This window comes from Gymnodraco acuticeps, unplaced genomic scaffold, assembly GCF_902827175.1.
Source record: "Gymnodraco acuticeps unplaced genomic scaffold, fGymAcu1.1, whole genome shotgun sequence".
Lineage (NCBI taxonomy): Eukaryota > Metazoa > Chordata > Actinopteri > Perciformes > Bathydraconidae > Gymnodraco > Gymnodraco acuticeps.
In genome coordinates, this window is record NW_022992014.1 from 226,869 (window position 1) to 251,112 (window position 24,244).

At 41.8% G+C, this 24,244-nt stretch overlaps 1 long non-coding RNA gene and 1 pseudogene across 1 annotated transcript; one reads left to right on the forward strand and one right to left on the reverse strand.

Annotated features, from left to right (window-relative positions):
- Window positions 1-24,244, reverse strand: part of LOC117536514 — a 73,421-nt pseudogene that overhangs the window by 21,829 nt on the left and 27,348 nt on the right.
- Window positions 1,746-4,037, forward strand: LOC117536524. Its single transcript, XR_004567572.1, has 3 exons — window positions 1,746-2,656; window positions 2,917-3,570; window positions 3,926-4,037. It is a non-coding gene; the product is annotated as an uncharacterized LOC117536524 (long non-coding RNA).

Below are 24,244 nucleotides of genomic sequence, written 5' to 3' on the forward strand. Positions count from 1 at the left end.
TGGTCTAGATGACGAGGAGTGGCTGTTAGATCTGGCGTTTTTAACAGACATTACACACATGTTAAATGAGCTGAACTTGGAGCTACAAGGGAAAGACAGAACTGTGGTTGACATGATCAGCTCAGTTAATGCCTTCAAACGAAGACTGCATCTGCTGTGTTCAAAGCTGCAGCGCAAAGATTTGGCCAACTTCCAAAACATCGCCTCTGAGCTGGAGAAGCAAGGGAAGGACAGTGCGCTCCTTGACAGTACGCGCTACACAGAGCAAGTCAATAACATTACATCTGACTTCGAGAAACGCTTCCCGAGACTTCGCTTTACTCGAGCCAATCGCCACATTCACGTGCTATCCGTTTAGTGAAGACCATGATATTGATTCGCTGGCCCAAAACATCGGAGCAGTGTTTCATCTGAACCCGTCTGCGCTAGAGGATGAGATGTTGTCGCTGCAGGCCGACATTCAGTTGAAGTTGCGTGCCCATGCCGGACAGCTTTGGAACTTATTCACAGTTGAAAAGCATCCAAACGTCAGAAAAGGTGCCACCTCACTGACCTCACTCTTCGGCTCGACTTATTTATGCGAGTCAGCCTTCTCCCAAATGAAGATAGTGAAGTCGAAATACCGTTCCACCTTAACTGATGAACATTTGGAGGCCTGCTTGAGACTAGCCATCAGCAGTTACGGTCATCAGAATATGGTAGGGACCCGCGTAAATATATTAAATTGTGTTTTGTTTTGCAGCATTATATCAGGGCCATGGAGAGTGGTTTCTTAGCCTGCTTGTTATGTGTATCTTAACAGAGAGAGACAGAGAGACCGAGACAGAGAGAGATGTTAACATGCCTATTGGACCTATGTACTGTATATCATTATTACTTTGAGAGACTGTTCATATGACCCATTTGAGTCTGGTGTCTAAGTTGAGTGTTCTACTCGTTTATTGTATTCCTTGTACTTATATTTGTGTTTTATGTTTAAGATTTCAGGACCATGGAGAGTGGTTTCTTAGCCTGCTTGTTAACACAGAGAGAGAGATAGATTAACATGCCTTTTTATTTTTACGTATTCAGGTATTTGTTTCTGTTCAAGAACCCAAATAGAGTTGTTGTAGTTATTCCATGTATAAATCAAATGTGTTATTCAAAAGTAGCTCACAAGCCAAAAAAGTGTGTGGGCACCCCTGCCCTAGAGTATGTTAGGTCCACTCACAAATAAAGCAGGTTCACATGGATAGGATACTAGATACGTTTGCCAGGCATTATAACCTACACATTTTTCTTGGATTGCACCATAGTCCTGACTATAAATATTTTGTTAGAAAGGCAGGAAAAGGGATTCGAATTGAGAACTATTTCCATTGTGGAGGGCCCACAGACCCCCTGTTTTGTCCCCCCCACACTTCTCAAACCAAAGTAACTTCCCCCCCCTGCACCGATCTCCATCATCGGACTGCCCTCATCTCACCCTGGCAGCACCTCCCCAAACCAGTAAACCTAGGGGAATCTCTCTCTCTCTCTCTCTCTCTCTCTCTCTCTCTCTCTCTCTCTCTCTACACACTTCCGTTAAACACACTAATCTCCCTTTAATGCTTTTACTTATGTTTTCCGATCAGACACTCCCACCTCTGATACAACAATGTTCTAACCACAGTAAGTACAGTAAGGTTCTAACCATATTGTGCATTAATTTTGTAATTTCTAAACAGTTTGTGATCTTTCATTTGGGGATAACAGTGTTAGGAATATATTGTGATGAAGTGCACACTGACCTGAGCTCCAGGGGTCTTTTTCTTCTCCTCCATGCTGCTCTCAGTGCTCCTTCTCCGGCTGTGTCTCTGAAATAATCAACACAACTACAGCTGACACAAAACAAGATAACTCAATACAAGCGACAGACACAACAAAACAAATCTACAGCAATGTCTTAGGTTCACACACGTTACCTCTCTCTCTCCTCTTCGTCCTGGTTCTTCAGTCTTTCTTCTCCTTGATAAAACACTGCCGTTAAACACACTAATCTCCCTTTAATGCCTTTACTTAGGCCTATGTTTACCGATTAGCAACGTGGTATAAAAAGCTACGAACAAAGAACGGGAGGCAACCAACACACAGTTTAACGGATGAAAGCACAGATAAATCACTCTACAAGGATAAACTAACTCTTTGTATGTGTTTTAAAAGTCTCTTAAACACATTACATTAGGTATAAAACCGGCATCAACGTCTGTTAGCAACGTGTAGCTTCTGAGGACCGGGACCATGGATGTTTAATACGAACTGGATACAGCGTCGGAGGCATCGTTCTTTCCTTCTCATTGGCTCATGAGGACAAAATGGCCGGACATTCTCGAGAGCAAAAAGTCACAGGCCGTTTCGCCGTGTCTCAATTCAGGGGCTGCACCCTTCGGAGTACGCAGCCTACGTGGTCCACGGAGGACCCAGCCAACGTAGACCGGGACACAAATCACACCATATAGACCGAGCGGCCTACGAAATGAGACGGTCTAACCCACGGAGCGCTTCGTATTTACGTCACGTGATACGCGCTGTTCGGTTGCGCTGCTCCAGCAGCTTGCTAGCAAATTAGCTTACAAGCTAACTCAGCTGATTTTTTGGAGATCACCGTCGGCGATGAAATAAAGAGGACCATTGCCAGGTAAATAAGATCAAGCTGTTCCTTTAGCCCCCAGTAATGTTACATTAGTAAGTTAACAAGTATATTATAGCTGATGTAATTTAATCATATTATTTCATATTTAAAATAAGTCTTAATTTTTCTGTACTAATACAACAATATGTGTTTTAATTGAACAAAAGCATGTTGTATAGATTGATTCTTAACACTATTAGTGTTCTAATCTTAATAGCTGTGATCATAACAGTTTATATTCTCCTTCTTCCCCTAAACCTGACCAGATGATGTCCCACTGACACCAGGTCCAGCACCGTGACCCCCCCGCTCTGCTGAAATACACAATAAAACGTTTTCTATGACCTATTTTTTGTATTAATACAATTAAAGTGTAATGACCTAGAGATATCCTATTATTCCACTGCTTATGTACACATGTTGTAAATAATGGTTAAAACCTCAGTAAAGGAAATAAACAATGTGTTTTAACAATTACTATTTTAATTTAATATTCTATTTTCATCTTATCACAAAGTAGAGGTAAGAATATATCCATCCTCTCTCTGCAGCTCCATGTCTTCTATTATTATAACTTTTATCATTGAGACAGAGGAAATCAATCATGTTATTTAACATCACCAGCAGTAAAACAAATATCAGCAAAAGTGTGTTTATGGAGTTGTTTATTCATTCATACATTCAAGGAGAGAGAGAGACACAACACAGATTCAATGGTAAACATGATGTATCTTTCTATTTATTTAGCTAACCACTATTTAGACTGTGTTTTGAATTGACTTGATTGAATGGATTTACTACATCAATATAAGTCTTTTCAGGCTGCCATGTGTTGTCCTTTCTGTGGCCAACATCTGTTCAAGTGTTCTGTGGCTCCTGTGGCAAAAATGTACAGTTTTTGGCAGAAGTTGAACACAACAGTAAGTTCACTTTTTTTTATTGTACCCGTTTCAAATGCAAGAAATAAGGATTCAACACACTACTCTTTTTAGAATACTAATTGGCAGATGCATACACTAGTTATCAGCATGAAGGACACATTTTTTCATTGTCTGTTTATGTGAAATATGTAGAAGCCATCATTAAATTGTAGATCAATGCATGATTAAATACACAAAACATGTGTATTATACATTCATAATTGTGTATTAGTTATATCTTTATAGAGAAAATTATACATTTAGAATCAGATTTTGAGACAGTGAGCGGCTGGGAAAGTCACACCGCCATGGGGCACAAACAGTTGCTGACGTGATGTTTTCTTCGCATTCTCAGGCATTCCATAAGGAGGGTCAGGAACTCACGCTTGGGACCACCAGTGTCCACTCCATCCTCAGTTTGTCCCTCATCATCAGTGAACTTAACTGACGTCTCATGAGAGGAGTCGAATGACGAGGCACCTTTGAAGCCGCGGATTGCTCCAATATATATATATATATATATATATATATATATATATATATATATATATATATATATATATATATTGCTCGCATAAAATCCTCGGTGTTTTTTTGCTTTGTATGTCGGGGGCGGGAGATTCATGTGATTGGTTGTTGGTCTCGTTGCTCGCAAAAATCCCCAAGCTTTCAGACACGCCCAGCTCCAAGATTTTCAAGATTTTTGAAAAGCTGCTGTGTGGACATACCGTTAGTCTGAAAAACAGTATGGGACATAACACCAGCAGTATGTGCTGTGTGTTTCTGTTGTCAAGGAAGTTTAATTAGAACTTGTGCTACACAAAACTTGCAGTCATTTTAATTTGTGACGTTATCACGGTATTTTTCTTTTAATTCTAGGCCCAAATTCCTGTGCAGGAACAAGGAAAACAATTATTATTCCCATAATATCTATATTTCACTCGATAATGTTTTAATATTTGGGACCCACTTGGTAAAACTGAGGGGCAGGCCTTACAGCGCCACATTCACAGCAACATTCTGGCGAACTTGCAGCACCATTCACTGCAAAAGAGAAATGGAAACAAAGAAGGATTAATGTCTAATGAGAAAATTCTGACAAAAATGCAAGACAAGCTGTCAAAATGAAATATCAAACATCAATCAATAATAAAATGGGGAAGGTCTAAGTAACAGTAGTGACACAACTGTTTTAAAAGCATTTCAAAAAGTGTGACACATCACACAATGGCCAATCACATAACCGAGTGGGACAGGGTTAAACCAAAATACAATTGTATTCTCACCACATACATTTGAGCCCCAGTGGCGAACCGTCAGGGCCCTCTAGGCCCTCTGTGAGGGCCTAAAATATTCTACAAAACAATATTTAAAAACATTAAAAAAATATATATATTTTTTAATATATTTTTTTAGTTATATTTTTCATTAGTTTTACCAAAATAACTTGATTTAATTGTATTTAAAATAACATTTCCAAATAAATAAATCCTTCGAATCTGCCTATTCAGTTTCTGTTGGAATGTGAAGGGTTAAATGAAAGAAGCTCGTCTCTGACTGAAGAGAGGAGCTGTTGGAAGTCCAGGGTTGCGTTCCGATAATCCAAAAATCAGCTCCTAAATTCTAACCCTATCTCCTATTCCTTGACCTCTGAGTGAAACGTCACGGGGTTAAGGGATAGTGGATAGGAGAATTCAAAAGGATTTAGGAGAAGAGACCGCGGTACTTTAGAGAATCCGAATGCACTTTCACTATCTGATGTGTTTATGATGCGCCAGCGGACGTCATGAATGTGCGTCTGCTGCTGTAGGGAAACTATGGAAACTACAGTTTTCTATACAGCGGACTACAACATGGATGTTTAATAAGAACGAGGGCATCTAGAGACTCTGCACCGTGCTCTGATGCTGTTGCTTTATGCTTTATGAACGTGGACAACAGAGAAACATATTCTTCATGACCAAAGTTGGAATTGAAATAAAAAAGGAAAGTGAAACTTATGCTCGTCACCCTCTCCCTCCGGTCCACATTAATACAAATGATCCCAATACGTATGATCGTATGAACTATGAAAATATCTTAAAATCAATACAAATGTATTTATTATAAACGTTAGTCTTTAACACCTATCACTGTGTATATCACCATTCAAACATCTTTTAAAAGTTGAACAAACTCCACACAGCTCAGTAAAGACTGTGAAATGTTGACTTTATTTGATCATTTCAGTAAAAACTAACGTTCATATTTCTCTTTTTGATTATAATACTGATGAACGTTCAGAACAAAGCACTTTGGCAACTTACCACATACGTTTTAAAATGCTTAATAAGCACCGTAACTTTCATGATATCATTTCTCGGTCATAATCGGTTGTTTCCGTGAACGGCCGACTGTTGAGTGACGGCAAATGCTGCGGCTGCAATGCATTGTGGGGCAGCATTTTCTCCTCTCTTTTCGGTTAGGGAGGTCCAGTGGATCCTAAGCTAAAGGAGGTTATAAAGGAAGTTTGTAACCTCCTTTCCTTTCATTTGGAGAATTGGAACGGCACTTATCATGGCTGCCAGTGACGTACTTCCGGGTCATTTCACTCCGTTAGGAAGGTTCCTAAACTAAATGGACTATTGGAATGCAACCCAGGTGGTCCAGCTATAGTAACTGCACGAGAGAGTAATGTCAAATGACAGTACAATTGACCAATCATATCTTCCCTCTAAATGGGTGGGTGTTATTATCGCGGACTTTATGACAAGTTCCGCCCGCTGTGAAACTTTTCTTGTTTCCATAACAACAACAACTTCCTGTCAACAGGAGTTATTTTGTCAACTCGCCTTCAAAATAAAAGCATGCCAAATTACACTTAAGCCATACAACTGCAACGAAAGTAGCAAACACAATGCAATATCCTTTTCAATGTCAAAGAACACAAATAGGGTTATTTACAGGTGTTGTTTTGTGTGGTAGAGGGTCGCTTTCATTGATGTGTTTTGCACCCCGGGCCGTTGTTTTGATATTCCGCTGAAGTATACGCTGTGACGTAATAACTCGAGGGAAGGGGTGGGGTTCAGAGGGCCTAGGTATAAAAGTCACGGCTCACCACTGTTGAGCCCACAGTAAAAGTGCCGACTCCAGACAAGCACAGAGTTCGCGTTTCAATCTGCAGCAACAAAGAGCAACACAAAAAACAATTATACGATGCAAAAATGTATTTCTATAAACACAAATAGTAAATACTCTACAGGTCAACAGATTATGTTTTGAGGGATGATGCCAATCTTTTTTATAGCAGAGCAACAAATAGCCAATATACATTTCTGCATCTGAAAATGTAAATGACACCATTGCTCTCTTCATTGTATATATGTATATATATATATATATATATATATATATAGGGCTGGGTACCTACCTACCGAAATAACCTGGTACCAAGTAGTATCGACTTCTCAAGTCAAAGGATACCTATCCTTATCATAATAATCACTGCTACATGGGGCACTGGGAAAGTCCGATGATGTCAGTCTGCATAACAATTAGCCATGTGCTGCATAATAATTAGCCATGTGCTTCTGGTAACTAGAGCATTAGCCTATCTTTATCACCTAGAATGACGAACACACATATACATGCCCTAAAGCTGACACACCGGACTGCTAACCATGCTAAGCCGTTAGCAAAAACAGCATTGACATTAAAAAGCATGGCCGTTTTTCCCTTGCTAACATGGTGAAACTGTTCTTGTAACTGTTTTACAGGGTAAGTGTGCTCTGAAAGGCCGAGATTCTCAGCAGTGAATGCTCCGTTGATGACATGCCTTTCATTTGACTGGTCAATAGGGGAGATTCCAAAGGAAACAGTTGCTCCACTTACTTGCACTATATCCTACCGCACTGTGCGTAGTAAGATTGTTTCAGGCTGTGTTGAGAGACCCAAACACTGGACAGCAAAGGGGAGCAGGATGGATCGATCAGCACCATCATCAAGGACTGCATGAGTTAGGAGGGTCCTGTTCCCATTGTGGAGAAGTACATTGACGATTTTCAACATGACTTTATGGGAGCGGTTAGGTTTGTCCATGTAGAGAAGCTCTGAGGAGGGGGATGTGTACATCACTGTAGCTGATTTGTTTGAATTAAAGTCATGGAGAATAGTCAAGTGAATGTCCTTGCATAAATTACATGGCCTCTTTAAGGTGCATTTGTCCATGTGGATTTCAACTGTAGCCATTTTGATATGTCAATGAAGGTATAGGTTTGGGTTGCTTGTGCAGTTAGAATGCCACGATTAATGCGGTGCTCAACAAATCCGTCTCTGTACTGCACAGGGAGTTTACTGAGGAGTCTGTCCACATGGGAACTACATCTTAATTCGCACCTATCAGGACCATCTAGGGCAGTGGTTCTCAAACTTTTTCTGTCAGGCCCCTGTTATGGAAATCTGAGACCCAACACTGTGGAGAGTACAAGTCAGAGTGATCAAAAACAAATAGTCAGGCTCAGTGGCGGCGCCAGAGATTTGTTTTGGGGGTGCTGTGGGGTAGCGTGACGTTTCATAGAGGGTGCTCAAACATTTAGGGTTTCCCATTAATGTACCGGTCGCTACAGTATTTTCAGGAATGTTCTACTGCAACAATCCACACGCATATACACAGTGTGACAGTTACAATGAAGGCTCGATAATCAGCTCACGGCATATAGGTGTAAGCAGGGGTCAAGTGCTATTTTTATAGGTGGTGTGTGGACCTCACATGGGGGGGTCCGGGGGCAAGCTCCCCCGGGAAGATTTATTTTTAAATATTGAAATTAAAAGCATCAATCTGGTGCACTTTGAGAGCAAAATGAAGAGATCTATGGATACCTCTCCCAACACCTATGAAACAGAACTGTAAACAGATTTACTTTTTCTTTATGGATATTTTACAAATCACCCTTTTAAACGTTATTCTTGTATTACTGTCATATAGTATTTCATACCTATTTTTCATTTATTCTCTTATTTTTTTATAACTATAATGATCATATAAACGTGTGCCTCGGAAATAATTGTTTACATTAATCGTGACCAAAACGTTTGAGACCCACTGAGATAACTTAGACTAAAGTTAACTATCTAAACACTGAGAGAGTCCTTTAGCTCACCGAGTCTCTCAGTCTAACAGGAGAGCTCTCCTCCACTTTGTTGTTGAAAAAAACTCCTTATATCCGTTAGCGTAGCTCGCCACACACACACACACACAGACAGAGATTTAAAGGGATAACTGATCCGCTTTTCAAATCTCCGTGCGTCCCTATCAAGCTGGTTATAATACAGGAAGGAATCCAGTGCCACCAAGTAAACAATAATCTACTTTAATGGTAATATGACAATGCAATACAATCAATACAGTACAAATTCAATACAAATTATCTTTGGGATCCCGAATTTACCTGCACGTGTGCCAGCCAGAGGAAAGAGGCTGAACACCGCGTGTGTGTCTGTGTGTATACTCTTTGACAATGGGAGGAGTTATCAGATCCTCCCATTTGGACCTCCTTGATTGGCAGCCCCAAATATCCCTAACACCTTAGGTTTCCCCAATCACTGTAGCAAGAGCAGTTGAATGCAAATCAAGACATGCTCTCACCTTCCCCCATCTTCCTTTGTCCTCAAAAACACATGTCAACAGGCCCCAAATCCAGCTCACAGTTTTACCCAAATTATTCCCATTTTAAGCTTATCCATAGTTTGCCAACATGAATACATACAAATATTTCACTACAAATCCCCCTTTTTATCTCTTTCTCCAGAGATAAACTTAAACAAGGCATTTTGAAAGATACCCACTGTCATTCTTTTCTACTGTGTCCGTCCCCCAAACATTGTATAAATCCATCCGAAGCTGGTATTTAGAGTACTTGAAACCTTCATGGAGACAGAACACCACTTTCCATGGCAGTGAAGGAACCATGAGGGGGCAGCTGAGTGCTAGAATCATCAGTGTCTTTGTCCCCCCGATCCGCTGACGGCAGCTTCTGGGCTGCCTACTAGAGAGATGTCTTCCTCCTCCTCCTCCTCCGGCCCGCTGATGGCGGCTTCCGGGTCGATGCTGTAGAGATGTCTTCCCGATCCTCCTTCTCCGGCCCGCTGATGATGCCTCCCGGGTCGTCTGCTGTAAGGATGTCTCCAGGGTCCTGCTCCTCCAGTCCGCTGCTTCCGAGTAGTCCACGTCTGCCAGGGCCACGTCCGTCCTGATGTCGTCCCCTGGTCCTAGCAGGTGGTTTCCCCGCCGCACACTGGCTCCCGTGGTACGAGCTGTCCCCCTTTTCTCCCAGGCAGACGGCATAAGAGGTCCGCTGGGTCACTCGGTCGGGGCCGGAGAGCCTGGGGTTGAGCCACTTTGTCCTGATGACTTTCAGCCAGACGAACTCTGCTGTGTCGGCCTCGTGCTTCTCGGGTCCCCCTTTTGGCGCCAGCAACCTGTGTGGAGAAATCTGATACAACTCCCTCAAGCCTACGCTCAGCTGTTTTGACCCACTTGGAGCCTGTTGGTGGGGTGTCTTGAAACAACAGCCGTCTGTGAACAGGTTTTCTAAATTAATTGTAGACCTCCTATCTGCCAGTGCAGCTTCAGAATCTTAATACTTGGATTGTGCCAACTAAATAAGAACCCCAACATCTTTAGGTAAACTAAATAACATATTTCATTAGCTCTGAATTTCTGACAAGCATCTGTGTTTATTTTTAAATGAAATCCTTGAGATCCCCTTTAAAATCTAAATATAATATGAACTGCTAATGTTTCTGGTAAAGAAACACACTAATGTTATGGATTCAAAAACAACCAAAATCACGATACTAACAAAGTGAATGATTTCCTGGTGATACTGCTTCTACCTGTCAGTGCTTAGATATTATCACGCTGAAAAAAATGAATACAGAATTCCAACAAACTGTCATCAAATGTCTTTCTATTATAAATTTAGATGAAATGTATATCCCCATAATGACCTAAACAATAAAGTCTATGGCTTTTACTTCTTTACCAGGCTAGTTACATGATGTTGTCTAAATTAAATTCTGTCTCAATACACTACTATGTTTTAGCTTTAACTGTAATATGTTCTTTCTACATTTCAAACCTCAGTTACTCTAATGTCTGCTAAAATATTACAAAATTGTTTCATTATCACAGGTCAACTTCTTCGGTATTCTATTCTGGAATTACATCTCTCACAGTAGCCCCTTGGCCACTGCTTCTGTGTTACCGGTTATAATTCAAATCAATATTAAGAAACATCTCAACATTCATCAAACAGTATCTTATCCTATACATTATACACACTCCCCCCTTTTTACACATGAAATCATGTGTAACAAAACCCTGTAATGGGAGGGGAACAAAAACTGTCAGGTAATTGGTTAGGGACATAACGAACATTATTTACAATTTGACATCCATTATCATTATTTCCACAGTAAACACTTCAGTGAAAATAAGTGTTCCTCTCCGTCCTTCAGGCCTAAAAGAAACAGAATCTTCAGATTTTAGTTTTACATTTGCAAACCGCCAACTCATGTGAGAGTAAAATATCATCAAGTAGATTAGAACCGGGTCACATGTGCGGTTTCCCCTTTTTGTGGAATTTTTAGGAAACCTCTCGTTTCCCTTGGAGCACCAAAATAATATGTTAGTCCAAAAACATGCTTGGTTAGTTATTGTTTTCGAATCATGCAGTTACACTGATCACATGCCGGCATTCATTCACACTCACACTGTCTGGTTGTCATGTCAAGTTTGGTCAGGTACACCCCAGAGTCAGTCATGGACAGTGCTTTTGTCACACTGTCAGTCAGGGTCAAAGGTCATTTGGTCTCGGTCTTTTGGCCATGTCGTGCTCTGCAGAGACTTTGACATTTCAGCATAGGCGGGTACCCTTTATCTACAAAAATATATCATATGCGGAGCGCCATTCCTTATTCATTCACGATTTCAACTATGATTTTCAAGATGGTTCTAACTTTTCATTGGGACTTCTGCCTCCCACTTTTCCTGAAACTTGGTACAAAACTCACTTTCTTCGAGTACTACTACTACTGCAATCCATTTAAAATGTCTAATGATCTATTTCAGAAACTTGTGTACATAACTATTATCTTGAGTCAAAACATTACTAGGATCTGTGTCGCTCTGCATTTCATAGCTCATTATACTCATTTATCTTTAATTCTGGTCTACTTAAAAAACAATGTTAAACTCTTTAGCAGTGTGTGGAACCTTGGGTGTCCGAACATGCAACAATTACTCCCTCCTTTATCAAGGATTTAAAACCAAAGTCGTTTTATATTTCCATCTTAAAGCCCTCCTATGGTAATAACTATGCTACAATGGTGAAATCAACACTTTAGATTGGAATTGTATATGTGGCTTGGCACCAGCTCTCCCTTTAACATTATTAATACAAATAAAGATTTGTCCTATAGAGTGGTTCCTAAAACTATCCTTTTAATGGTGATCAATATTGTAACCAATGAGATCGCTACTTTATTCACACGTGAATAAAAATCTCTTAAAGAATGATTTGTTAAAAGATTGAAGAATATGGTTCTACTCTGTCATGTCTTCCCCTTTATCCCTCAGTGTGTTTTAGGATGATTCTCATTTTACTTTAATAGTTTCCTCTTTACTGCTATTTTTAATTTACCACTTGATTAATTCATGGTTAATAAATCTTTCTGTCTTTACATATTTATGAAGTTAATTCAAGTTATTTAAATGTGCGTTTTGTGAATAAGTGTGTTTATGTGTAAACTCACTCATTCCCGTTCTCCTTTTCTCCTCCCCTGGTTTTCTCAAGCCGTGACCCCGGCCTCCTCACTTCTAATCGACCATGCCAACTCCTCTGATTCTGTCTTCTCTTCAGTCCATCAGCTGTTGAATCCATCCACTGTAACTTTTTTGGCAGCCATTGGCCCAGTTACATCTGCAGCCCCATCATGCCACTGTTGTTGCACTCCTCCTTTACAGTCTCTCTGCTGTTTTTATGGAGGGCGGATTCTGCTCTCATGTCCCACACTCTGCTATTGTGCCAAATCTCGCGGCGCAGTTTGGAACTTCATGTCCTGTTTGAGGGACCGATGAGAGTTTGCCTCTTTGTCAGCATGCTGGTTTGGTTCTGGATGCCTCAGGTGGAGATGGTTCTGGATGCCTCAGGTCGTTGTTGTTTCAGCTCTGGTTCTCTGTCTGTACGATGGAGAAGGAGGAGTCTCCTGTTGGATTAGGTCTTTTGTCTGCTTGGAGGGTCGGGATCGAAGCCTTTCTAACTCAGAGGGGGAGTCCAGGTCTCGGGACACATTACCTATAAGAAGTCTAGCACACTGATGTTAAATAAATCCAACCCTTTCCACTCTGTCTCTTTCTAATCATACTATCTGTCTTAGTTGTTAAATGCCATCTAAACATAATTAATGTCTACTAATGATATTACAAAAACTCACTCTAAAAATTGTTTCATCCATTGTTACATATTTACCCAACACAACTCTGAAATACTTACATGTTTCCAGCATCACATATTCCACACACTACGAAAAAAAACATCCCCATATTTTCTCTCATTCTAAATCCCACTGTTACTTCGAACAATAGTAAACCTGCAGAGCACACCAATCGGATCACAGTAATGACATTTGAATCAAGTGTAGGCCTATGTCTACTTTCTGAACATTTATTTATATTGTCTAAATTCCTTGTCTATGATGTGCAAACAGTTCGAGTGTAAAATGTGTTTTTCACAATGTATTTACACTCTACAGATTCTTGAGTTTACTCATCTCCTGGTGCTGTCGTTGTAAAAAATGTTCAATTCCTTATTGTTTTGTACCAGTTTTCCAAAATCAGTTCTAACTGCCGTGCCGTTTCTGGAAAGGTGGCGGTACGGCTACACAATGTGTAAGAAGGTGCCAACATGTTCCTTTTTTAACTTTGATTAATATACTGGGCTATTGTCGTTGTTACTATTAACGTGCTTCCCGTCTTCAATACCGGCCAGCAATGTAATGAAAAATGTCAAGGGTGTGATACCCCCTTTCAGCCACTAGATGGCAGCAGCAGAAGTTTACAGACAAAGGGAAACGCTCTCCCTCGATTTAACATATAACAGACCTCTGGCTTTTAGCTTTCAGCCTTGGTCTGTTATGTAACCCCAGTTTTAAACGGCGACCCGATCTAAAATATCGTGTTTCCAGGTTTTGTCGTGCAGGAATCAAACCTCGCACCGAACAAACTGCACCGTCTCCACGCCACTCAGGAATAAACTACCTGCAGATCCGCGCCAAACTGCTCTATTTACGTTACGCAGGACTTTCCGTCTACCTGGCGATCAACGTTTACGTTTTGTATATAACTTTCCTAACATGGTCAAATATGTATTGTATATTCCATTTAAACTTTAAAAACACTGTGAAACGCCTACAGACAATCCTAAAGTTTTAGCGTATCCAATTACAGACAGTCGATTTTCATAACAGGCGTCTGCGTACCTTTATTTGTAGAGTTGTGCAGGGCCTTGCCGATTGTCTGAGATGTTTGAAAGCGTTTGTTCCCGACCCATTCCGGTCGTCTGGATTCTTCCTCAGCTTCGTTATATCTGGCACGTCGAGTCACCACTTGTTAGAGATTTAAAGGGATAACTGATCCGCTTTTCAAATCTCCGCGCATCCCTATCAAGCTGGTTATAATACAGGAAGGAATCCAGTGCCACCAAGTAAACAATAATCTACTTTAATGGTAATATGACAATGCAATACAGTACAAATTCAATACAAATTATCTTTGGGATCCCGAATTTACCTGCACGTGAGCCAGCCAGAGGAAAGAGGCTGAACACCGCGTGTGTGTCTGTGTTTATACTCTTTGACAATGGGAGGAGTTATCAGATCCTCCCATTTGGACCTCCTTGATTGGCAGCCCCAAATATCCCTAACACCTTAGACCTTAGGTTTCCCCAATCACTGTAGCAAGAGCAGTTGAATGCAAATCAAGACATGCTCTCACCTTCCCCCATCTTCCTTTGTCCTCAAAAACACATGTCAACAGGCCCCAAATCCAGCTCACAGTTTTACCCAAATTATTCCCATTTTAAGCTTATCCATAGTACACACACACACACACACACACACACACACACACACACACACACACACACACACACACACACACACACACACACACACACACACACACACACACACACACACACACACACACACACACACACACACACACACACACACACACACACACACACACACACACACACACACACACACACACACACACACACACACACACACACACACACACACACACACACACACACACACACACACACACACACACACACACACACACACACACACACACACACACACCATATTATTTTCGAATAAATAATTTTTAAATGTATGATTTCTTTTTTTTTTTATAACCATTTTTCCTCCTGGTCTCTCACGCCCCCCCTGGCATGCCTCTGCGCCCCCAACTTTGAGAACCACTGCTCTAGGGACAGCAGTATTCCAACCAGAGGGAGATAGACAGGGAAAGATTATCAAAGTCTTCCACGTCATTAATGCGAACAATGGGGGCATCTAGTATTTCACCTATTTCTCTCTGAACTAGCAGCCTTGGCTGACCATACTTTTCTTTGAGTGCTAAGAGGGCAGTGGAATATGGTCTCGCGTCATGCATGCTGGATCTGGCTAATTTGCTAGCTCCCGGGTGCTGAACATGTTCCAAGAGTATTTTATATTTATACTGCTCTGTAAGATGGGGATGATTGTCAAGGATATTGTCGAGGGCCATTTTCATGAGTGCAAAATCCTTCTCTCGACCACTTTTGAACACAGGGATAGAGGGTCTTGGTATACCATAAACAGAGGCTATCAACAGATCTGTAACATTTGGGAATTGAACATGCGGGTAAACAGAGTGTTGCTGGGAGGACATGTCTTGCGTTGGCTGTAGACTACCGGTAAAGGTAGGTTGTTCGCTACCAGGCATGGATGTCATATTGTTAGGGGCTTCAGCAGTGACCGGGGTCACAGGTCCATGGTGAATAGAAAGGGTGCGGGGCATTACTGTAGCAGATGCAGGGTGAAAGGACGAAGGTAAAGCTTGGGCAGCCACATGGGGAGTTGACATTGCTGCAGTTTCAGCAGTAGCTGCTGAGGGAAGAGAGGGAGCCTGGGCAGTGTATAAGCTTTGCTGTATTGGTTGAGGCCTGGGAATGATTTGAGAGGCCTTAGGTAGTCCTCTGGAAAGGCTAAGTTGGGGAAGCAGGGGAGCTAAAGCTAAATGAGAGCGAGAGTCAGCATATGTCAAGTTTGGGGGGGCAGGAGTGAATATCCTGGATGGAGGCAGATCATAAAAAGAAGACGTTGCTCTATTTCCATGAAGAGATGAGGTTGTAGGCTCCTCCATCCTCTTCAGAAAGATTGTGTTTTATGAAACTAGTGACAAGTTGTGCTGACTCAAGCTCTTGTTCTTTAGTACGAATACGTCTGTTCATTTCAACCTGTCTGACCATTTTCTCTCTCTCTTTGTGTGCATTTTCTTGACATTGCTGAGCAGCTCTGGCCCTTTCATCAATTAACTTGCATTTTTCATCCAGCTGCTTATCTTCCAATTGCTGTATTTTAAGCTCCTCCAGCTCGTCTTTTCTTCCTTTTTCCTGGAGAATACTGGCTTGGAGATCACTCAAATTAGGAGCTTGTCGGCTGCCTCTTGAATGTCGACTTGTATCAGAGCAGCCTGTGGGGAATACTATATATATAGTATTTGGCTAATACTTCCAGGGATACTGATTGCAGAATGAGATGAGGGGTAGGCAATAAGGGTTCAGGTGAAAGGCTCTGTTTGATGAGCAGGTGTGGATGGCCTAGGTGATGTTTGAGACGGGCCCTCTTGTAAGTAGAGCTGGGTTAAGTCTGGGACACCTTCGGATCCATCCATGTTCTCAGTAGAAATGGCCTGACCTCCATTGTTGGGTTCATCCATTGTCTGCATGCCATCAGTCCCGGAATCAGTCATTTGGTCACTGTGTGGAGTGTGGCTCAGTCTCCGGCTCGAAGGACCATTTGTTGGAGATGACTGTTCAAACTGGAGCCACAAACCACCAGGAGACAGGAGTTTAAACTTCTTTGTTTTATTTTATCAGGGTATTCAGTTGGTGGGATGGTAGCTGTTGCCAATGGTTCTAGTAGAAAAGGTGAAACAAACTGATTACAGCATTTGTACATTAAAATAATACTTATATTACTTGCACATTAAAGTTAACAAATATGTCTGCCGTAATTATATCAAATTGGAACTAAATTATATTCATTACTACATTGAACAACAAATGTGTTCAATACCATTGAGGTTACTCAAGTGCAAACATCAAAATTACAAAGAGGATTCTACTTACATTGTTAAATCAAAAGACACATGGCGAACAGCTACCACACACTCAATCCTGGTGTGGGTGTTTGAGGACAAAGAGGAGGAAGTCCTCATCCAGGCCTCTATTTACAGCCTGTGAGGAACTTCTACCTGCTTCCCTACACAGTGCCTCTTGTGGACAGGAGGGTTACACACATGCAATTTCTAACACTCACTGAGATAACTTCACCTCAATGGAGAGAGAGTGCAGAGGGTCTCCACCTTTAAGTTCCTGGGGGTTCACATCTCGGAGAGCCTCAGCTGGACGGCACACACCACTGCAGCAGTTAAGAAGGCCCAGCAGCGACTATACTTCCTGAGGGTGCTTCGGAGAAACCGACTGAACAAGAAGCTGCTGGTGTCCTTCTACCGGGCGACCATTGAGAGTGTGCTGTCATACTCCATCTCGGGGTGGTATGCAGGATGCTCAGCTGCGGACAAGAAAGCCCTGCAGAGAGTGATCAGGATGGCAGAGAAAACCATCGGCTGCCCCCTGCCCTCTCTGGAACACATCTCCACCTCCCGCTGCCTCAGCAGAGCTAACAAAATAATAAAGGACAGCTCTCACCCAGGTCACAGACTGTTCTCTCTCCTGCCTTCTGGGAGGAGATACAGGAGCTTCAAGTCACGGACAAACAGACGCAAAAACAGTTTCTACCCCTGGGCCGTCAGGCTGCTCAACCACCACACATAATGCAATAACTGTAACCATTCTCACACATACACACACTTTTAATGCACTTTATATACTATTTTTATATCAATATTTGTAACTATTTATTCCCCCGTATGATTGTATGTTGTCTGTCCTATTGCCGTGTTTTTTAGTGTTATGTATTTGTTTGTATTTTTGGCACACCGGGACAGAGTTGCACTCTGAATCTCGTTATACTCTGTGTATAATGACAATAAAAGGCTTTAACTTTTAACTTAACTTTAACTTCGACTAAAGTAAACTACCTAAACACTCAGAGAGTCCTTTGGCTCACCTGAGTCCCCCTGACAGGAGAGGACATTCCCTTCACCTTGTTGTAGAAACAGCTCCTTATATCCGTTAGTGCAGCTAAACAGATGCTAACTACACGGTCCCTGGCACCGGTGCGCTCTCTCTTTCTTGCTCGCTTAATCACACTAAATGCGCGCCTACCACACACACACACAGAGCCAAGCTTGAATGAAACACAGAGACCTAGAAGTACTTGTTCTGTGCCATATTTGTTTTCGAATCAATCGTTTTTCAAATGATGAATTTCACACGTAAAAATAAGAAAATACATACATTTCTTGGGGGTGGTTAGGGGGTGCTATGGCTATCCGAGGCGCCACTTATGACGGACATACACAACCACTCAGACGGCACAGCGAACTAAGAAGAGGATTACACCTGTTTCCTTGATGTTTGTCTCTGGGGAATGGGCCGGTAGGCCTACATGGACTGGTTGCTATAATATAGCTTTTGATCTTGGCGTCGGGGGTCTTAATAGCGCCATAGAGTCCCCTATCGGTTGGGGCCCTTGGGGGAACTGTTGGACCACCGCCGGGCTCAGCCAATTCCAGCCTCTCATCCTGGCTGGCTGGAGAAGAAGGTTGCACAGCCACGGCCACGGATACAGCTTCACTTATGGAGCTAGATGGCAATGATGGTGGTGAGGCAGGTGAGCTATCGTTAGCCTCGGGCTCCGGCTGGCGCTGCATGTCAACATTGCTAGTGTTAGCGCTAACAAAAATCAATTTCTAATTTCGACAGTTTAGCTGTCTCTCCTTGTTCTCTCTTGTCCTTTCTCTTTTGAGCGCCGCTCTTGTGCTTTGGTTTGCTGTACATTATAAATGCAAGCTATTACATTTTTTATAATGCTGCCGAACTTGCTGCTGCTAGCTACAGTACAGTACAGGTTGATTCAATGGTGCGCTCGTCACGCAACGTATCACATGACATGAGAGGGAGCAAGGTAATTGGACAGACAAATTACAAATGAATTCTTTTTTGCATGGGCCCCTGACCGGCTCTGGGCCCCGGTGCGTTGCACCGGCTGCACTGTCGATAGTTACGCCACTGATCATAGCGTGTGATGGTTTTGCGACTGAACTTGAGGATACATTCAAAGTTCAAGACATGTTTTAATGATGACGCCACCAAAAGTGATGTATGTTTGTTGCTAAGCAGCAGAGGAGCAGAAAACTGTCAACAACAATAGTTAACAGTTTTAATGGTCAATCAGAGGATCACCCTCCGGCAGGCCCGGACTGGCCATCGGGAGGACAGGGAGGTTTCCCGATGGCCTGGCCTGTTAAATGGCCTGCTGGCCTGAGGATTTTTTGTTTTTTATGTATGTATTGTGAACGCTGCGCAAATGTGGGTCTGACTCTGCCTCACAGAGGGTGACTGGCTGTCTACATGATGTGTTCTGCCGACATGGCCACTTTCATACAGATCATACTAATGCCCTCGATTGGTCTCTGTGTGTCATTCAAGCTCGGGAGTGTGTGTATGTGTGGCGCGAGCGAGCGAGGGAGAAAGCGCACGCACCGGTTACGTGTATTGTTGTTAGCATCTGGTGCTAGCTGCGCTAACGGATATCATGAGCTGTCAACAAGGTGGAGGAGAGTCCTCTGCTGTCAGACTGAGAGACTGATAACTACAGCTCAGGTGAGGTAAAGTGTTTAGATAGTTAACTTAGTCTAAGTTCTCTGTGGGTCTCAAACGGTTTGGTCACCATTTATGTAAACACATAGGCTATTTCCATTTGAGAGGTGATTAGTAAAATATGCATGAATAAATCAATAAAAAGTTAACTAGGTGAAAAAAGGTAAGATAAACTTTTAAAACTGTTGAGAGCTAAAACTAGTCTTTGCTGCTGCCTCAAAGACGAGCAGGTGGGAGAGGGGGGAGACAGGTGAGGCTGGTTCAGGAGCCCAGACACACTCACAACTATAAATGAACCAAAAACAAATAAATAAACAAGTTTCAGTGTTTTTTCATATTGGATATGGTATGTTATTGGTTATGGCCATGTTCTTATGATTTTATGATTATTTAAATGTATACAGTTCTGTTTCATATGGGTGTAGTCTCTTTATTTCCGCCTCAAAATGCACCAGATTGATGCATTTAAGTCCAACATTTAAAAAAAAAATCTTACCGGGGGAGTATGCCCCCGGACCCCCCTATAGGATTTGAGGTCCACCTCCACTTAAAATATGTTCACATGGATAGGTTCCTAAATAGATTTGCAATTTTTTTTTAAATAGTAACCCATGTCCATATGTTTATTCTGGGGTAGTAGATTTAAAGTTTAGGGCTATCACTATGGGCAGCAACGCTGTAAATATTGACAAATAAATCCAGGAAAATGGCACAAAAGAAAACTGGTAGTGGCCTGGCTGGGTGTATAATTCCCGGCCTGACTTATTGTCCCAGTCCGGCCCTGCCCTCCGGTCTCTCGCATCAGATGTGATGCAGACAGGAGGGGAAATGACAACGGGCTAATGTGATTATTGGCCGAGACAAAACAGGGAAATAAGGACAGAGGCCTAGAGACATGATGGCAGTTTACATTTCCAACCATTATCCTCCAGTAGGGTGTGAGTATACAGTAGTTACAATATTTGCAGGTCATCTTTACCTTATTATCTCTCAATCGGACATTTTGTTTGTAATATAGGGCAGAGTTTCCGTTATCCGGTAATTACCGGACTATGACCGTCAAATCGAAATCCCTCCGGTCAAAATGTCCGGTCAAAATAAATTCCCCTTAGCGCAATATCAGAGATATCAGCTGCTGGTGAGAGTGACATGCAGCTCTTCATGATCACCTACAGCTCTACACGATCACCTGAAGCTCTGCACGATGACCTGCAGCTCCACACGATCACCTGCAGCTCTGCTTGATCACCTGCAGCTCTACATGATCACCTGGAGTGGAGTGAAACCAGCTGGGCGTAAAAAAGTAGGTCTTAACTCTAACGTCGGGCTTAGCTACGTCCGATTTAGTGATTTAAATTTACACAGAGTGCACCAAGCCTGACTAGTCTCGGTCGTAGCTGCGTCTAGTCTTAAGATGCGCGTCCACGTAAATATATGCAAAACAGTCATTATTGACAAGCAACACAGGTCTATATAATTTAACACTCAAACTTCTCCATTCAAAAGCAAGCTGTATACTTTTAAGAAAGGCCCCGTGAGCGTAAAATCTGAGTGCAATCAGCACCTGCAAGGTTGGGGAGAGCGCAGCGTTTCTGTCTGATCCGTGCAGTAGTTGAGGGGAGATCTCCTCTATTAATTCATGACACAGAAGCCCGGAGACACAGTTTCGTGAATATTTTTGTGTTTTGCCCCCGGGGGCGGGGCATTTTGTTTAACCTGTTAAGCCTTTTTTTCTCTCACAAAACTGTGTCTCAGGGCTTCTTAACATTTAACAACCTATTAATGTGTCATACCCACTTACCGGGAAGAAACTCAGCTAACTGACTATATGAACCATTTTACCGAAACAAAACACAAGTCTAATGCCGAGCCTCTGAATTAGCACTAAGTGAAAGAGTGCTAACTCACGGTAAAAATATGTTATACTTCATCGAATCTGCACAAACAAGATAGAATATGAAAGCTGAGATTCCACAGATTCCAATTGTATAAGTATCATCAATGACCAACCAAAACTCGTGGCAGCGAAGGCGAAACCAGACAACATACAACTTAGCTTTTCTGGGCCAAATTGGCAAATACGTCTTAAATCTACTGTTTTCTGATAAAAAGTTGTGTTCAATGGCATTACAACGCATACAAACGCTACTGAAGGTTAATCTAATGTCTCTGTGTCACTTTGAAATGATTACTGATAATCCATCATCATAGTTATGGCAATAAGCCTAGTTTTCAGTTCTCAGAGCGTAACATAGCTTTCTGCTTGGGCAAGCTGCGTGCACATCACTCTCACTCCTCAATGGTAAGGTGTAGGTGGATTTAGGAACTTCCCCCTCGATTCAATTGGCTCTAACGGTTCAAAAGTGCTGTCAATCACCAAAATCGACCAATAGGTTCCAGAGAAATGGCAAATACACCCAAATGACCCCAGAGGTGGTTCTTTTTTTCTAAACCTCTCTAAAAAGGTCTAATTTAACTTGTTTTGCATCAATCTTGATACAGGGTACTTATATGTTATAGTTTGGATTCCTAAAGCTTTTTTTCTGCACTATAAGTAATGGTTTTTTTTTGGACGGAAACTATAATTTAATTTGTTTTACTATGTTCAATCTGAATTTACTTTAAAATAAAAACATCTATATTGATTCATACTTTTCTACATCCCACTCACAGGTTTATCATTGCTTTGAGAAAAAAGATTAATAATTTACCCTTTTTAGAAGTGTATAGTCATTTGTTCTGGGAATGTCATTTTTTAGCCTGAGACCTAAAAAACAGGCTTAGGGCTTAACAGGTTGTGTGCTGGAGTCCTTCACTGGGAACAAACCAGGTCAAACACACTGAGTTAAAAAGTATATTTTTCATTAAAATAAAAATTTGAGTGATACATTTCATCCAACAGTCAGCGGCCCTAAAACAAGGGAATGACATATTATTTATAATAATAATAATAATAATAATAATGCATTACATTTTTTTATTAGAGCGCTTTTACAGGTGCTCAAAGCGCTTTACAAGTACAAGTATAATGTGCTGAAAAACACAAAAAATATACAGGGATGTGAGTCTGTTTCTAAGGACTTTTTTATTTTGGTAAATTCTGATAATTTAAACAAAAGAGAACAGAATCAAACTGAAAACATCAGGAATATTTTCTAGATACTAACATGGGCCTGACGGAAAAAGTTTGAGAACCACAGGGTTAGGGAGAAAACAGCATCTCTTCACACCAGTACGGTATCTCTCCAGTGTGAACACGTTGATGTGTTTTGAGAGCACCTGATGTTGTGAACGTTAGCCCACACTCTTCACAGCTGTACAGTTTCGCTCCAGTGTGAATACGTTGATGTATTTTGAGAGCACCTGATTGAGTGAACGTTTTCCCACACTCTTCACAGCTGTACGGTTTTTCTCCTGTGTGAATACGTTGATGTGTTTTGAGATGACCTGATTGAGTGAACGTTTGCTCACACTCTTCACAGCTGTACGGTTTCTCTCCTGTGTGAATACGTTGATGTGTTTTGAGATGACCTGATTGAGTGAACGATAGCCCACACTCTTCACAGCTGTACGGGTTTTCTCCAGTGTGAATACGTTTATGTGATATGAAAGGACCTGATGTAGTGAACGTTTGCCCACACTCTTCACAGCTGTACGGTTTCTCTCCTGTGTGAATACGTTGATGGGTTATGAGAGAGCCTGATGTCGCAAACGTTTTGCAACACTCTTCACAGCTGTGCGGTTTCTCTCCCGTGTGAATACGGCGATGTGATTTAAGATAATACGATGTCGAGAAGGTTTGCCCACACTCTTCACAGCTGTATGTTTTTTCTCCAATGTGACCACGATGATGTGTTTTGAGAGCATGTGAAGTTGTGAATGTTTTCCCACACTCTTCACACCTGTATGGTTTTTCTCCAGTGTGACCACGCTGATGTGTTTTGAGAGCATGTGATGTTGTGAACGTTTTCCCACACTCTTCACAGCTGTACGGTTTTTCTCCTGTGTGAATACGTCGATGTGTTTTGAGATGACCTGATTGAGTGAACGTTTGCCCACACTCTTCACAGCTGTATGGTTTTCCTCCAGCGTGAATACGTTGATGTCTTTTGAGATGACCTGATTGAGTGAACGTTTGGCCACACTCTTCACAGCTGTACGGTTTTTCTCCAGTATGAATAAGCAGGTGGCGTTTTAAATTTCCAGATTTTGTAAAGGATTCATCACATTGCTGACAGCTGTGACGTCTCTCTCTTCCTTTCGGTTTCTAAAACAGACGGACAGAGAAAGAGAGAAAGTCAATCTAGAAAACATAAATACATATACAGTTAACACAATGAAAACTCATTTAAAGGTGGGGTAGGTAAGTTTGAGGAACCGGCTTGAGATACCCTTTTTGTTATATTCCATGGAATGCTCTTAACATCCCGATAGCAATGAATATCTTTAAAAAATCCATAAAAAAATGTCATCTGTGGAAGCCGTAGTACTGTAAAAAAAGCACGACCAATCTTAGCCGGCCCGGCTAAAATAACTGGATGGCCTACCTGCCTGTCAGCCTTCCATCTGTG